Source organism: Falco cherrug, chromosome Z (genome assembly GCF_023634085.1).
Source record: "Falco cherrug isolate bFalChe1 chromosome Z, bFalChe1.pri, whole genome shotgun sequence".
In the NCBI taxonomy this organism is placed as follows: Eukaryota; Metazoa; Chordata; class Aves; order Falconiformes; family Falconidae; genus Falco; species Falco cherrug.
Window position 1 is genome coordinate 1,152,290 of NC_073720.1, and position 15,157 is coordinate 1,167,446.

Sequence of the window (15,157 nt, forward strand, 5' to 3'; positions counted from 1 at the left end):
TTGCCTGAAAAAAAGATTATGTGCAATTGCCAAACACCCACCCATATTCAGAGGATTCCTCTGAAGCACCGCATGTTAATTGGAAGGAAGTTGGAAATCTTTCTGTCAGGATCCTATAATAAGCTTCATTAATATGGGGTACAGTAGTGTATTGCATATTAATAAAAGGCAGCCTAAAATAATTAAAGAGTGAATAAACTGAGAAATATACTGTCTTTATGTGGTAGAGAAGTCTAACCTGGCACTATCTGATATCCACATGTTTATAAAAAAAATAGATGTAAGTAAGCATGCACCAATAAGAGATGCAAAGCAGTAAGGGTAGCTGAGGAAAGAGTGGCTCAGCTGGAGGTGTTACAATGGAAGCACACATCTTGCAGAAATGCACGAGTAGTCCCATTTTCTTAAGGCTTTGTGAGTGCAGGGCCTAAAGTTTTCAGTTTGGGACAAATGACCCCCAACTTGCAATAAGTATTGCTGCTCAACTATAAAAGCATAACTAAAAAAATAATTCTGTTGAGCAAGGCCATAGATTAATTTGAATTATTCCATTTTCATTTCATTTAGTTTGATTTTCTCTCTATTTCCTATTTTCTAAATTAAATAAACCTTGCTTGATTTAAGATAATTTGCCTTTAGTGACTATTACTTAAGGGTAAGCATTGCAAAGCTGTTCCATGGGAGGAGGAAAACAAACCCACTGAAATTTAGGGTTTAGCAAAGCAAAAGTAAAGCAGATATCCAAGTGAAATACATGATGAAAGGTAAGTTGTCTACACCTCAGCCCCATGAGCTGTTGTGAATACAGTAAGATTCTGGATAGGAAGGAAATACAGGAAAATCTTAAAATGAAGGTGCTAGCTATGTGTGTCCAAAACTGACCATGTATAACCAGTATGTAAAGGATCTTGGTCAAATATTTCCACCTTTTCTCAACACCTAACATCAGTGTCACGCTGTACCACTCCACATACATACCCACTACTCATTTTACTGCCATCAAATGAACAACAGAATTATTTCATACTTCCATCCTATACACTGAAGAGATAACTGTGATTACATCAGTCACCCTCCAACTAAACAAAATTTTCCCAGTTATATTATACTGGCAGAGAGTTTCCTGCAGCACAGGGCTGAGAAGAGAGCTATGTATGTACTGGCAGGAGTAACTCTGTGGTAGGAGGAGCAGCAGTTTTAGTGTAGATGAAGATTTGGGGAGGGAAGCAACAGCATCAGTACATCACCCACAGACATACTGTTCTCCATGCATGGAAGATGTGGAGAGTACAGAAAACCCATGGTTGTGAGAGGGGGGGTCTAAAAAGGGTCAGAGATTGTAAGTACAGTATGTAAATAGCCATTGAGAGGGCATGTTTATGGGGAAAGAAACCCTTGAGGTGAGGAAGACAGAAGGGAATAATGGAGATAAAAATGGTGTTCTCTGTGGGAGCTGTAGGCTCACACTGCAAGAGGAGATGTTTGCAGTCTCAGTATGCTATACATCTTTAAGAAATAAGATGGCTTTGACCAATGGCACAAGCTTTTCCAGAGGCTTTACAGGCACTGTTGAGCTTCCTTTGTGTATCCTATGCTTAAAAATTTTATAAGCTGAGCTACTCTTGTATTTACAGATAGTACAGCAACAGGGACCCATAACCGGTAAGTAGAGTTGGATGGTACACCCTTTTTCTTAGGGTTTATGTGAAGAGATTATAGGCTTCAACAATTTAACTGCCTTGTTTTATTTCCACTTTATATTGCAGTTGCATCTGGAAATCAGAAAATTCAGTTTTAAAAATAAGAGAGGGAGAGATAGGGGAGCAGAGCAGAGAGGAGGAAAGCAAGAAAAAAAGAGAAGAAACTAAGCAAGTTAAGACTGAATGTGTTCAGTCGCTTATTTGGCTTGACCTAATCACAGAGATTTCCCCAAAACTATTAATATATGAAAGCTGAATTCCATTTTACTCATTCTCCCACTACATTTTACTGTTTCCAGAGAGATGGGCAGCATCTCTCTGACATTGCACCCTTGACCCCATGAAAATCTTGAACAGATTAATGTCTATAGTCTCATATCTCTTTAGTAGCTGCTAATCTATGCAAAGCAAATTGTTTTGGATTTACCTAGAACATTATTGCCCACCCTGTAATTTGTAACTGCTGTTTGCAGTGACAGAAACTCTTAATCCCACTACATGATAGAGATATACCTCAAACTCACTAAACAGCAAACTTTTTAAGGGCAAAACACCAGGAGCAGCTAACCACTCAGCAGCTCGATTCTGAACAAAATTTTTCCACAGATTATCGTCTGTTGCACCATGCTTCTTGCCTGGGAGAGCAAGCACTCATTGGCTTGGAACCACCAGCTGCACCCATCTCCTCTTCGTGTCCACAGCTCCCACCTCCATAGCGTCCCACCACCCTGCTGGAGTGGGACAGGGGAGGGCTGCGCCATGGGGCATCACTCCTCAGCACCAACCTCCCACCTCTCATCCCACAACAACTCACCAACACCCTGGTAGGACAGGTTTCCTGGCCATGGATCCGTCCTCAGGTCTGTCACTATCACCACCGCTGTGCTGCTTGAGCACCTCCTTGGCGAAAATCAGGATGTTCCACCTAGTACAGAGACATATCCATTTAGATCAAAATGTATCCGAGAGCAATTTTCACATGAAGATGTTCCTTCATTCCCATCTGTGCATATCACAGTTTTAAATACTGCTTCCACTTTCCAAACTCTTGCTTCACCAGAAAAAATAGCCAGAGCAAACTACAAGGGAAAAAAAAAAAAAAGGGAAAAAAAACCCCCAATAAAAAACCAGATGAAAATGAGTAACAAATAAAAAACAAAGAAACAAGGAAATGCTGAAGCAATCACTCCTCCTTACACATTCGTTTTGCTGTCTGACATACACAATAAATTGTAACAGTTACCAAATAACCATTCAAGTTCAAATGATGTACATACATCTATAATCTTAGTTAGCTGCTTGCTGGCATACTTCAGGAATGCCACTGTGTCCTCCAGTGTAATTCTGTATCAATGACTTCTCCAAATAAATCTAGTTGCTGGTTTATATTAATGAACTGTCACAGTTCCCATTGTTTTCCCATAGTCTTGCAGCTGCATTCTTTCACAGGTGCTTGGCAAATTAAAATGATGCTGGTTTGGGGTTTCAGGCTGATACAAAATCACTCCTTCAGCAGATTGTTAGGGAGTTATTCATGCAAGAAACACATCTTTAGACAGTCTGCTTTCCTCCTTATCCTCCTCTTCCTTCACTGACCCTTTGCATTTCTCATGCTTCCTGGTGATGAAATAAAAAGCAAGATTGCTTCTTGTTTCTGCTTAGAAAATAATTCATTTGACAGTAATAAGCTTGGAGTGGAAAGCATAGCTTGACTCTGCTCTGTTATCCTGATGTAAATCAAAAGCACTCCCAGTGAAGCCAGTGTGCTGGGCCTCATGATGGTGTAAACTGGCATAGCTCTTGCTGTTCTGAGTGGAGCTGGACTAGCTTACAGGCTAGCCAAAGATCTGGCACAACTGATATGGGTATAACTAGTAGGATAATTGGGCCAGTAATGTTGTTAACCTACCAAAAAAAATAGAACAAGAATGGTAATTATGATCGTTTAATTTCTAAGGCACAATTCAAAGTGAAATCTCAAAGCATTAGGAGTGTTTATGACAGAACTCTCTGCCCTTGATCTTGGGGAACAGCAAAGCCCGGCAACTTTCCCTTGAGACAGTGGGAGATGCAAGCACTACTGCTTCTCAGCCTCAATGCTCCCCTTACTCTGAGACAAACAGACCTTAACAACCAGTTACAAAGTTAGAGGCATCTGACATTTCAGGCTGTCTCCATTTTTGGATGCAAAAGCTGTAACATTCTGGTGAGGACCCCACCTAATGGCAGGCATCTCCACCGGTTTGCAGGATCTTTGTGTACTCAGCAGGGAGATGCTTTCTCAAGGTGGGTGACTGCAAGCAAGAAACAGCCTTGGGTGCTTTAAATTGCCAGCTGGAGGCATCTTAGCTCTTACTATTGACTCATATTAAGGCTAGGAATGTCAGCTCTTTCATCTATATCTTCAGACTAGACCTGTAAATTCACAACCTCTGAATCTCTTTGCTGTTACATCTTTCCCAACGCAGAAACAGAGAACTGCCCTGAGAGCTCGCTGACAGGCACGTGGCTGTGCCCCTTGTGAGCATGAACAGAACAGGAGGGAAGTTTTGGGTCAGCTGAACGAGACATCCAGCTGGTGTAAATCCATGTGGATTTCCCTGACTTGAAAGGTAGCACGCTGTGTTCTCATCCCTTGGGAAAGGTTGATCTCCAGGGCATGCAGAAAAGGGTCGTGGAGGAGCCTGCAGGCTGCAGAGACCACTGGGCTCTGAGGGTCCCAGGAAATGTGCATGCCAGCCGTGCCCCCGTGATTCCCCAGCAAACCCAAAGGCTCGCTATTAAAGTCATGGGTGAGGATAAGACAGTAAATATTTGCCACGAGGTTAAACAGTTGTTCAAATGATCCAGTAGGGCATCGTTGCTTTTATTTAAAATATTTCACTTGTGGCTTAGTATTAACAATAACAATGAGAACATTTAATATGCAAGAATCTATTCATTTGCACTAGCCAGATGCAGTTTTGCTTTGTGTTTCCTCCCTCTAGTGCTTTTTTTTTTTCCTAATCCCTCATTTCTTTTCAACCTTTTAAGCTCTCCCTCTAGTTTTACAGACAACACAATCAGTGTATCTGAACAAGGCCCTACAGTTCCTGCTGGGGAACAGGAGGTTATTATATTTTAGGGATAACTTCATGCATTTCCATTACTCCTTCTAAACCAATTTTAAGATACTTATTTACATTTAGTGCATATTCAGCAGTGAAATAACGTTGCACTAGAGATGATACACATACCACAATCAGGAGGTTCTGAGCTGGCAATTTTCAGATCTTAGCGAGCACAAGGCAGAAGGAGATCCTGTATCAATGCCTGTTTTACTGTCTCATGTGGAAGAGGTGGCCCAGAGACAGTGCAGAAACATGTCTGTACCTCTGATACTCTAGCTGGGGAGCCTGGAAGCACTGACCACAACTGCTTTAGGGTTATCATAACAGGGAACAGTAGGTCTGGGACAGCATCCTTAGACTACAGGCTGCTCTACCTATTCCATCTTCTGGTCTCTCCTTGCTTTCTGCTGTGTAGAACTTTCCAGTGTCCTGAAGATCAGTCACAGGACTTCACCCAACAGAAGGACCTCTCCTGCCACCTCACGGATCATGCTGCTAAGCAACTTTTGAGTTACTCTGGCAAGGGACAAGTTTCCCACAATTTCCAAGTCCCAACAGCATTAGTGATACAGGTTCCTAATGAAGATGACAACTTCATGGATATGTTATGCTTTTGACTTTGTAATTGGTTTACACTGCAGGGCCCAACGTCCGACACGAAACGTACTATCCATAAAGTGTACTTGTCTCCAGACTCCAGCTCCTGGCTTTGGTCCAAAAAGGACTGAGAGGCATGAGGGAACAGGTCAAAACATGTCTATCTTGGTGGTGTCATGGGAGAACAGTGAAGGACATTCTGGTTTTCAGGAAGGACAGCTTACAGTAAAAACCCTCAGTGTCTGGATCCCACTGGTTCTGGTACCAACCAAGAGCTTTTAAGAAATATAAGATACATCTCAGACCACAGAGTGCACAGAACTGAGGCATGATGCACACCTTCTTCAGGAAGGGGTTTTGTGATCCAGGTCCATCTGATGCTGTAGGTTTGCCTGTTTTGCAAAACAACTCACCGGTATGGCAATGAAGGTCATGGGAAAACAAACTTACAGAGTTACCATATGTCAGAATGAAGTAGTGCAAGTAAAGACCTTACAGAAAAGCAGCAGATGCTAAAGAATTGTGGCTCAGGATTTCTGCACTGCTACACTGAGTACAGTGAAGGGTAGAATGGCACTCAGACACTGCACGTGGTGATAAGACAGGAAAGCCTACAAAGATAATTGTTACAATCAGCATGGGGGTTTTGTTGATAGCACTAAGATTATCTGTTATGGATCCTAGCTGTGAGAAACTGGGTACCCACGGGAGATGCACGTTGCAAGAACCCACTTGAAAAAGCAGCAGGCAATAGAATAAGAGAGCACAGAACCATCACCAGCTGTGGCAAACAGCACCGTACCGTACACCAGAAAAGATGGAAAGCAGAGCACTGGAAGATTTTCTGAGGTTAATATCCTTGGCAGTTCATATTCTCCTGAGCCACATAGGCTCACTGAAACCTTGCAAGCTACATTACTTGAGTTCAAACACAGATTTCATCCTCCACCTTGCTTTTACAAAAGCCAGCATTCAAAAGTGCTCTGCTTGCTGCTTCACCCATCTTCATGAACTGATTTCTGCCTAATGGATCAAAAGCAGTTTTCTCTTGAGGACCTCACCTGCAGCAAATTTAAACTAAACCTGGCCTGCAGCTATCAAAATCGTATCACCTGGTGTGGATAGTCAATGCAACTTACTTGGGTTTTATTCTTCCTCTCAAAATTACTCTTTCTGAGCATGAGAAGGTTCAGCCCATTGTGTGGTGGTGATTACCTCTGTAAAAGATGGCATATTGTAACCCTATTTCTTGCAAAAATTTAGAATAGGTTTCAACCTTCAATATGACTGCTCTTTTTTAAGATTCCAGAGGGCCCTATCAGACATACCATATTAGCTATCAAGGCAGCACTCTTAAAGTATATCCAAAAATTTGTCTAGATTATTTTTAAAAAAGATACAGGTAATCTTTATTTACAAAATCCTAAAACTGCAATGTTACTGCAACTGTGTCTTGTTAAAGGGTTGATGTCACATAGTTTGGGTTGAAGTTTAAATTTTTATCTAAACAAAAATATTCGACAAAAGCCAAACCCTAGTTCACTCTCAATTTGTGACAGCCTTTTCTTGATTATCTTCCCAGTAAAAGTTGCCTCATTAGAAAATTTGCCCAGTTAAGGACAAGAAAAGACTTTGGAATTTGATCTCATTTTTAATACAAATGTCTTTATGCTTCTTAGGAAACATTGCTTTAAAACATTTACACTGGATTTAACCACTGTCCTGCAATGCAGTATTAGCCCACAGAGGGCTTGCTACTGGTTTCTGCAGAGATGACAAGTCACAGGGTGTTTCATCTCTTTCTTGCTAGCTGCTAATTGCGTTACAAGATGCTAACTTTAAACATCTGAAAGTCTTATTTCCAGCCTCCAAGCAGAGAGGCAAGTCCAGAGAGGTGCTGTGCACCTGTAGCTCCTACACAATTTGCTCTAATCAGGTTAACTCCCTCTCCTGGGTGCTTACAGGCAGCCTGTTATCTTAGCAGTTGGGTGTTTCAGTTCAAATCCTAATACTCCCTGTTACTGCAGTCAAATAACTCCATACCCATGCAGCTGGTAGGGTGTGCTTAGTTACTTGCCCAAGACCACAGCAGACATTTGTAAGGGAGCACAGGTTTGACCCAAGACATGTCAGAACTTAACCACTGTCCATCTTTTCCCCGTCTCTGGAAGCCCATGAGATCCTGTTGGTGGTTGAATTACAGTAGCATTACAAATACACAAACCAACCCTTCAGATTTTTTTCCAGATAAGAAAATTCAGCAAATACAGCAGTAACATGCTTGGGCTTCATTTCACACCATTTGTAAGAAATTTTTCTTCCTGATCTGCTGGCTTATTACTATATCAAGCTATCCTGTCTTTTACCTTCATTCCAGGGTGAGGTATTGGGTCTACTCAGTGGTTTTTTGCTAAGATGTCTTTGATGTCTTTTACGATTTCTCATAGATGGAAGAAGCTTCATTCTCGCACTTCCTCAGGCTGGACATGTGGGTTGAGAGGCACAGCGCTTAGGATTTGGTTGTGAGTGAGGTGCAAAAAGTAAACAGATGTTATAAGTGAAGAAAACTAAATTGGATCATGAAATTTCAGGATTGTTTCATTTGGAGTCACAGCTGGGAGGTTATTAGGAACAGAAACAAGGACAAGTATTTTCTTTCCCTACTTTGTTTTCAACTTGAGAAAACTTGTCTGAGCTCATCTTAAAATTGTGCAGCTACAAAGTCACCTCTCAGCTGCTTCCTCATTCACCTGTTCTGAAATTGTCAAACACCGTCCTTGGGCTGTGAGCTACAAGTTTAAGAACGGCTGTGTAGTCAGTGGAGATACGTGGGTGTAAGATGACCAAACATAGGTGTCTACGTTAGGGTGAGCAGAGACATGTACCTCACATGTAAGCATCTAAAGCACAGACAGCCTAAATTTAGATATCTGAGTCAAGAGTAAATTGTTTCTGGAGTGGTAAGAAGCACTTCACTGGGATCCAAGACCAACAGAGGTTTGATGCTAGAAATCTCAGGCTGCTATGGGTTTTCTGCTCTTTGTATATAGTTTTCTTTCCAAATTCACAAAGATGAAAGTTAAGCTGTTCCTAGGTCTGTGCAGTAATTGCACAGTGGAATATAAACCAGCTGCCCTTATAACTTGTGAATAAAAATAACAACAGAGCTGAGGAATTCAGATCTCAGTTCAGAAGGAGCCCATCCACTAATCCCGCTATGACTCTCAACAGAAATATCATGGTGTATGAATTGACTTGCATGAAGATCTTGTTCTTATTCATTGTTCCTGATCACTTGTTGAATTATGCCAGGTTGATAGATTACATTTGAAATATAATCCATAACTGACTGGCTCTTCTTGAGCAGGGTACATTTTCAGATAAGCCACACCATCAGTTTTCACTGTGAGATGCTACACCTCACAACTTCAACAGTAGGTTGGAGAGTGGATGAAAAAATATTTTTGTAAATATAAAGCAGAAGGTACTAGACTGACTGTTTCTTGGCAAAGGAGATGCAGACTGCCTGCCTGTGCCCACACAAGAGGCTGAAACCAGTAACAGGGCTGGTTTCAAATGAGAGCAATTCATGTTCTCACTTGATTAGAGAATCTTAAGTTTTTACTCGTTGAGGACCACTAAACCAGTGCAATGATCTAGGCTAAGATTAGAGCAGGTTATTTTAGATAAGATAAACAATAATTTCTGGAATTATATTGACCAAAAAGATTATGCCAGCTCCTTTGCCAGAAGGATAACATAAGTCAGAGATCTGCTGTTCCCCGCTCAACAGTTTCCAGGCTCTTTGTGCTAAGGGTTCATGCATCAATCATTCCCTTACTGCCCCTTCCTAGCTGCCATAAGCATACTGCATTCCTTTCTAACTCCACTTATTACAGAAAATCTATAGGGAGCAAAGGCTGCCGCTTCCTTCTCTAATTTTTCTACACTGGCACTATTAAAAATCCAGAAATCTCCATAGGAACATGACTTTTTTCTTTATGTCAGGTTCCCTTTCTTCAGCATTACCAATGGGAGTTGATGGCCCTGCAGCCAGGAGCATACCCTGCTGAGGCACAGCATCACAGCAAGTCTTTGCAACAAGCATGGTCACGCTCAGGGTAGGTATCACCAGGTCAAGGCTGGGCTCCTGCGAGGGCACAGCAGCACTCTTCCCTTCCCAGCTCATGTGGATGCATGCCCCAAGGCTCACCAAAGCTGGAATTCAGACCCTCAGCAAAAATGTAGATGGTATATAAAAACTGTTCCATGTTGAACGCGGTGCTTCATGAATAGCTTTTCTTGCAATTTAAAGTGAAATGAGATGAGCCTTTCAGAACCTATCATTCAGTATATTCAGCACTTTTATCTACATTTTTGCTATGCAAAAATCTTTAAAATAATTTTAGTTGGGAATCATGCAGCTATAAACATTTTAAGCCTTGAATTACTTCCTCTCTCTTCTGCCAAAAGACACATAGTTAAATAATGTGACATAAAAGAGTCAAATGTTCTGATTCTTCTCATCTTTCTCCTTAAGGTGGAATACTGAAGGTGCAAGTGTACATGCTCTTTCCCACAGCCACAAAGGCAAGAACTCTACTTTCCTCCCATGCGATACCTCAGGCAGTATTGTCCTACATACCCTTAGCTTGCTGGGACATTAGACAAATGGAATCTCTTTTGATTACTAACAGTTTTGTCAATATTCATCATCTGTGAACATACACAGAGGAAGAGGTCAGGAGAAGACAAAGTACAAGCCCTTCCTTTCCGTTGTTAATATTCTTGGAATTCAATAACAGTAAAAGAAACAATTATGTGGACAATTATTTCAGTGTTTCCTTTTACAACATAAAAGCTACAAAGGAACATTTTTTTGTGATAGACTATATTCACTCTGATAGGATTCTGATGTTTTCAATTACTCTTGTTTCCAAGATTACATTGCACAGATAAAATAGTCATCTTGGAACATTAATGATGGGGCTTGGAGCAACCTGGTCTAGTGGAAGGTGTCTCTTGCCCATGGCAGGGGGTTGGAACTACATGATCTTTAAGGTCCCTTCCAACCCAAACTATTCTATGTGTCTATTATTAAAAAAAAACAAAACAAAAACCATCATCCTCCACTTATGTAAATTCTATTCTTGACAATTATAGTGAAGGCCACATAGAGAAGTTGGGGCATTTGCAACATCATTCTATTCATGCCTTCATTTTTCAAGTTTGATTATTCAAAACTCCACTGAATAATTGAATTAATAGATAATAGCAGACAAGAATATTTTCTTTTAAATAAGTAATTTAATTATTATGGTTTATATCATGCAGAACATTAAACTCATTTGGAAACAGCTTCCAAAAAAGGCTTTTTTTAAAAAATTGGGATTGTTCAAGATTATTTTGGGTGAATGAGTATTGTAAAAGTGCCCAAGTGATTGAGGAGCTTAAATCCAGGAATAAGCCAATGAAAGAAGAGCTGTTAAGATACTTAAATATCTTTGTACAATGTATTTTAAATAATTTTGAACAACCAAAGAATGAGAGGAAGACAAATTTGTCTAGAATGTAAATAATTTGTCCATTAATTACAAGATATTTTATGTGAAAATTGAATTAATTTTTATACATATATATCTGTATGCCTCAAATAGGTATCTGAATAATTTTTAATGTCATGTATAGTATAGCACAGTTTTCATTATGCTTAAATTCATGTGCATAATTCAAAGAGGATCTTAGGAAAATAATGTATTTGTATGAAGCAAAGCAAGATACAGAAGTAGCCAAATGAAAGCTCACCAAGGAAAGAGAAAATAAAGTATTACTTGAAGGGAGATTTATGGCCTCAGCTAAGCTAGCAATGTTTACACTTGCATGATCGAAGCTGGGATGAAGGGAATACCACAGTGCACATTGCCACATTGAGAAGAGAGCAGCAGCAGCACAAGGACCACCGCCAGGGACAGCCGGAGGGGCATCCTACCAAGGTGTGTTTAGTTTCTCTGTGCAGGCAGAATATATTTGGGCTGAGTGCAATGGATCAAGATTTGCCAAAAAGGGGGGAGTCAGTCACCTGAACTTTCTTACCCCTTCTCCACGAAATGTAGTGCACAAGTGCAGTTTTGTTTTGAAGAAGCTGCTTTACAGTCATTTTACTGACTTATTAAGGCTGAGGCCCCATACATAAACATACTTTACTGGTGCCAAATATAGCTGGGTAAGCTGTGCCAGTGAAACACTCAGGAAGCAAAGAGCTGGTGCAGCAGTTGTGCCCAGGATACTCCACCCTGCGACAGAAGGGAGGGACACAGGACCGAAGTAGTCGAACATACAGTGTGCCCCATGCCCCTCCTGCCCTCCCTCCTTCCACCTCTGCCTGCCCAGCGCCATCTGTACTGAGCTCCCTTACAGCCGCCTCTGCCATGAGCCTGCAACAACTAACCAGGGTACAGCGAGCCAAATTCATACCCAGCCTACCTCTTCACATCAGTGAAGTTACAAGGGAGATTAATTTAACTCAAGATGTTTTGGTTTATTATTTCAGTAATTGTTAGGTTTTACCAAGTGATCTGGCACTCAGATTTGCTTGGATTGTATTCTCCTCTGCTTGTATGGTTCCTGCTCAGCAATAGCCAGACTTAGAGCTCTGTTTGTGTCCTATCTCTTTTTTTCAGAAGAGCTGCTTTTAAAACCCGGTACTGACTGAATTTCTAATCCTTAAAACATTTGCAGAAATAGAGTTTTCATCCCACATAATGGATTATCCAAAAGAAAAAGAAATATTGGCACAGATACCACTCTGGCTGGGTTTATTCTACAGCAAAGCAAATAATCTGAAAGAACAGAAGAAGTCTGGTGGCCTGACTCCCGTGTGTAGGTAGCACTGATGAGTAACTTCAAATTTCTATCTGCAATACTTAACTGTAGCTTCAGCTAGTCATCTCATGCCTTAAATAGACCAGAAGGTTTTCCATTACAGCATGAAGATATGTCAGCCTTTGAAAGCTGAGTTGCCTTTCAGGAATCTCTAAGTAAATTTTACAGCCTTTAGCTTCACTATGGTCTGGCAAAATCTGACCATTTTTATGTATGTCGCTTGTGTGTTTTGTACTTCTTCACCCCAGGTAAGCAAAGGTTTTTCCATGAAGGATGACCACTCAGGTTTGTCGTGTTCAAACATCACTCCCTGTGCTCACAGCCACAGAACTGGGTGCTCAGGATCCTTCCAGACCTGAGTGCCTTGGAAGTTGCTATGGGCTACCACCATCCATTTGATCTAGGACAACCATAGACCTCAGGATCGGCATCTACACCAAATGCTCTTTGGGCTCCGTGGAAGGAGCAATACAGCAGGGTTGGCTGAAGCCATGCCAGTCAGAGGTTGCCCTGGCTGCAAACAGAAGGACTTTGTTATGTTTTGTGTGCAAGAGGCAGGATGCTTGGAGATGCAGCAGAGTGTTACCCAGCATGAAAGACAAAGTCTTAAAGCACAGACCTGCTCTTGAGCCAAAAAACTGTGAATAAAAGGAGAGTACACCTGACCAATATTGCCTATTGTTAGAGTATTTGATACAGCCAGAAAAAAACCCAAACACAGAGCATTTGTACCATTCTGAAACAGAAGGAGGAAACTTCTGACTAAGTATGGATGGAACACTCGTGCAGAGTTCCAGTTAATGTGTTGTTCAATGAGGCAGTTGGAGAGACAAATGTAATTAGCATCTGCTGAACAAAAAGGATTGTTAGCAAGGAAAGAGGTGGTAAGACCCTATGGGATATGATACATGTCGCGACGGCGGGAAGACACAGTCCCTCAATATGAGTGATCAGCAGACTTCGTTTATTGTACCTTACAGTCACCTTTTATGCCTTGTTATAATTAGCTCATACATATTACAAAAGTTAAGCTCATTATTGGTTAGTTGCCTAAATATCAAGCCTGCCCCTAGTTTCTCTTCTGTAGTTATCTGTTCCCACCTGCAACATTCTTTTCCCACCGCGATCTTCCTGTTACTGTGTAACAAGAACAGCCAAAGACAGTGTATTTTTGCTTTACTTCAGATAAGCTGAGAGCGATGTGCATTTTTGTCCAGCCAGCTGGACTATGTCTATGTGAACTTTTTCAGCTAGCCAGTTATCCACAATTCCCCCGTTTTTATTTTGGGCGACACGGGCTTGGTTGACCATTTTCAATAACAGTGTTTTAACACAGGAAAATACACAGCCAACTTATAAAATCTCAGTTCAGAAGTATAATTCCTGAAATACTTGAAAAATAAAGTTAGCTTGAATCTTTAATTTAGATGCTCTTTCCGTTCCAGTGATATAAGAAGTTTAAAAAATTCAAAGGTAATTTAAAAGTTCCAAAAAGAAACCAAACTGATGATATTTCCTAGTCAATAGGAATAATTGACTAGGAATAGTCAAACATCAGTTTGGTTTCTTTTTGGGTTTTGAGCTTGCATTAGTCCATGTTCAGAACTTTTAAATTACCTTTGAATTTTTTAAACTTTTTATATCACTGGAACGGAAAGAGCATCTAAATTAAAGATTCAAGCTAACTTTATTTTTCAAGTATTTCAGGAATTATACTTCTGAACTGAGATTTTATAAGTTGGCTGTGTATTTTCCTGTGTTAAAACGCTGTTATTGAAAATGGTCAACCAAGCCCGTGTCGCCCAAAATAAAAAGGGGGGAATTGTGGATAACTGGCTAGCTGAAAAGGGTCACATAAACATAGTCCAGCTGGCTGGACAAAAATGCACATCGCTCTCAGCTTATCTGAAGTAAAGCAAAAATATAACAGGAAGATCGCGGTGGGAAAAGAATGTTGCAGGTGGGAACAGATAACTGCAAAAGAGAAACTAGGGGCAGGCTTGATATTTAGGCAACTAACCAATAATGAGCTTAACTTTTGTAATATGTATGAGCTAATTATAAGAAGGCATAAAAGGTGACTGTAAGGTACAATAAACGAAGTCTGCTGATCACTCATATTGAGTGACTGTGTCTTCCCTCCGTCATAACAGATACAGTTATGTATTTTCGTATTTTCAGTATTGAAATCTATGGTTTATCAAAAAACACAAGTGCTCAGAATAGTAAAATAAATTATGCTTAATCTTATATAACATAGGGGTAAAAAAGCATTAGTTATACCAGTCATTGTCACACTTACTTCAAGAATTTAAATCTTAAGTTCTAAAGGTAACGTATAAGTTCTAAAATTAATTTATTTTTAGAAATTGAAACGTTGAAGTATCATTTCTAAGAATTTCCTCAGTTGGCTACAGCAGGACTAGAAGCTGATAAAAGTAACGCAGATTTCCTGCAGGTCTCCTATCCCAAGTGTGCTCTGAGGTTCTGTATTTAATCTGCACAGGTAGCCCAACCTGAGCAATTGTGTCATACCTTACCATGTTACAAGTTAGGAGCAGGGATTTTCTGTGCAACCCAAATACAAGGTAAAACTTGAAGACTGACAATTAAGGAGCAATTAATCTGTTTTCCATGTATTTAATAACTCACCAGAGGAAGCCACAGCCTTATTACTTTGAATACAACATTGTATTATTCTTAGCAATTTAAAAAATGAGAAACAAAAACCAAAACCCCCCTTGTTTGGAAAATGACTAAATAAAGCACAGAATCTTCCTTTCCTTTATGTCACTTTACACAGATAAGAATAATATGAGTTTTTGGAAACGTCAAACAACAGCATGTCACTGAACTTCTACAGGTAAT

General features: G+C 40.4%; 1 long non-coding RNA gene across 2 annotated transcripts in view; it reads right to left on the bottom strand.

Moving 5' to 3' along the window:
* Positions 1-2,505: 2,505 nt before the first annotated feature.
* The window catches only part of LOC114015540 (uncharacterized), a 29,190-nt gene continuing 16,538 nt past the window's right edge, over positions 2,506-15,157 (bottom strand). The window contains exon 4 of one of the 2 annotated variants that reach the window (XR_008730153.1): positions 2,506-2,625. This is a non-coding gene — a long non-coding RNA (uncharacterized LOC114015540). The remainder of the gene's footprint in view (positions 2,626-15,157) is intronic. The other variant, XR_003559539.2, reaches the window with a different exon arrangement.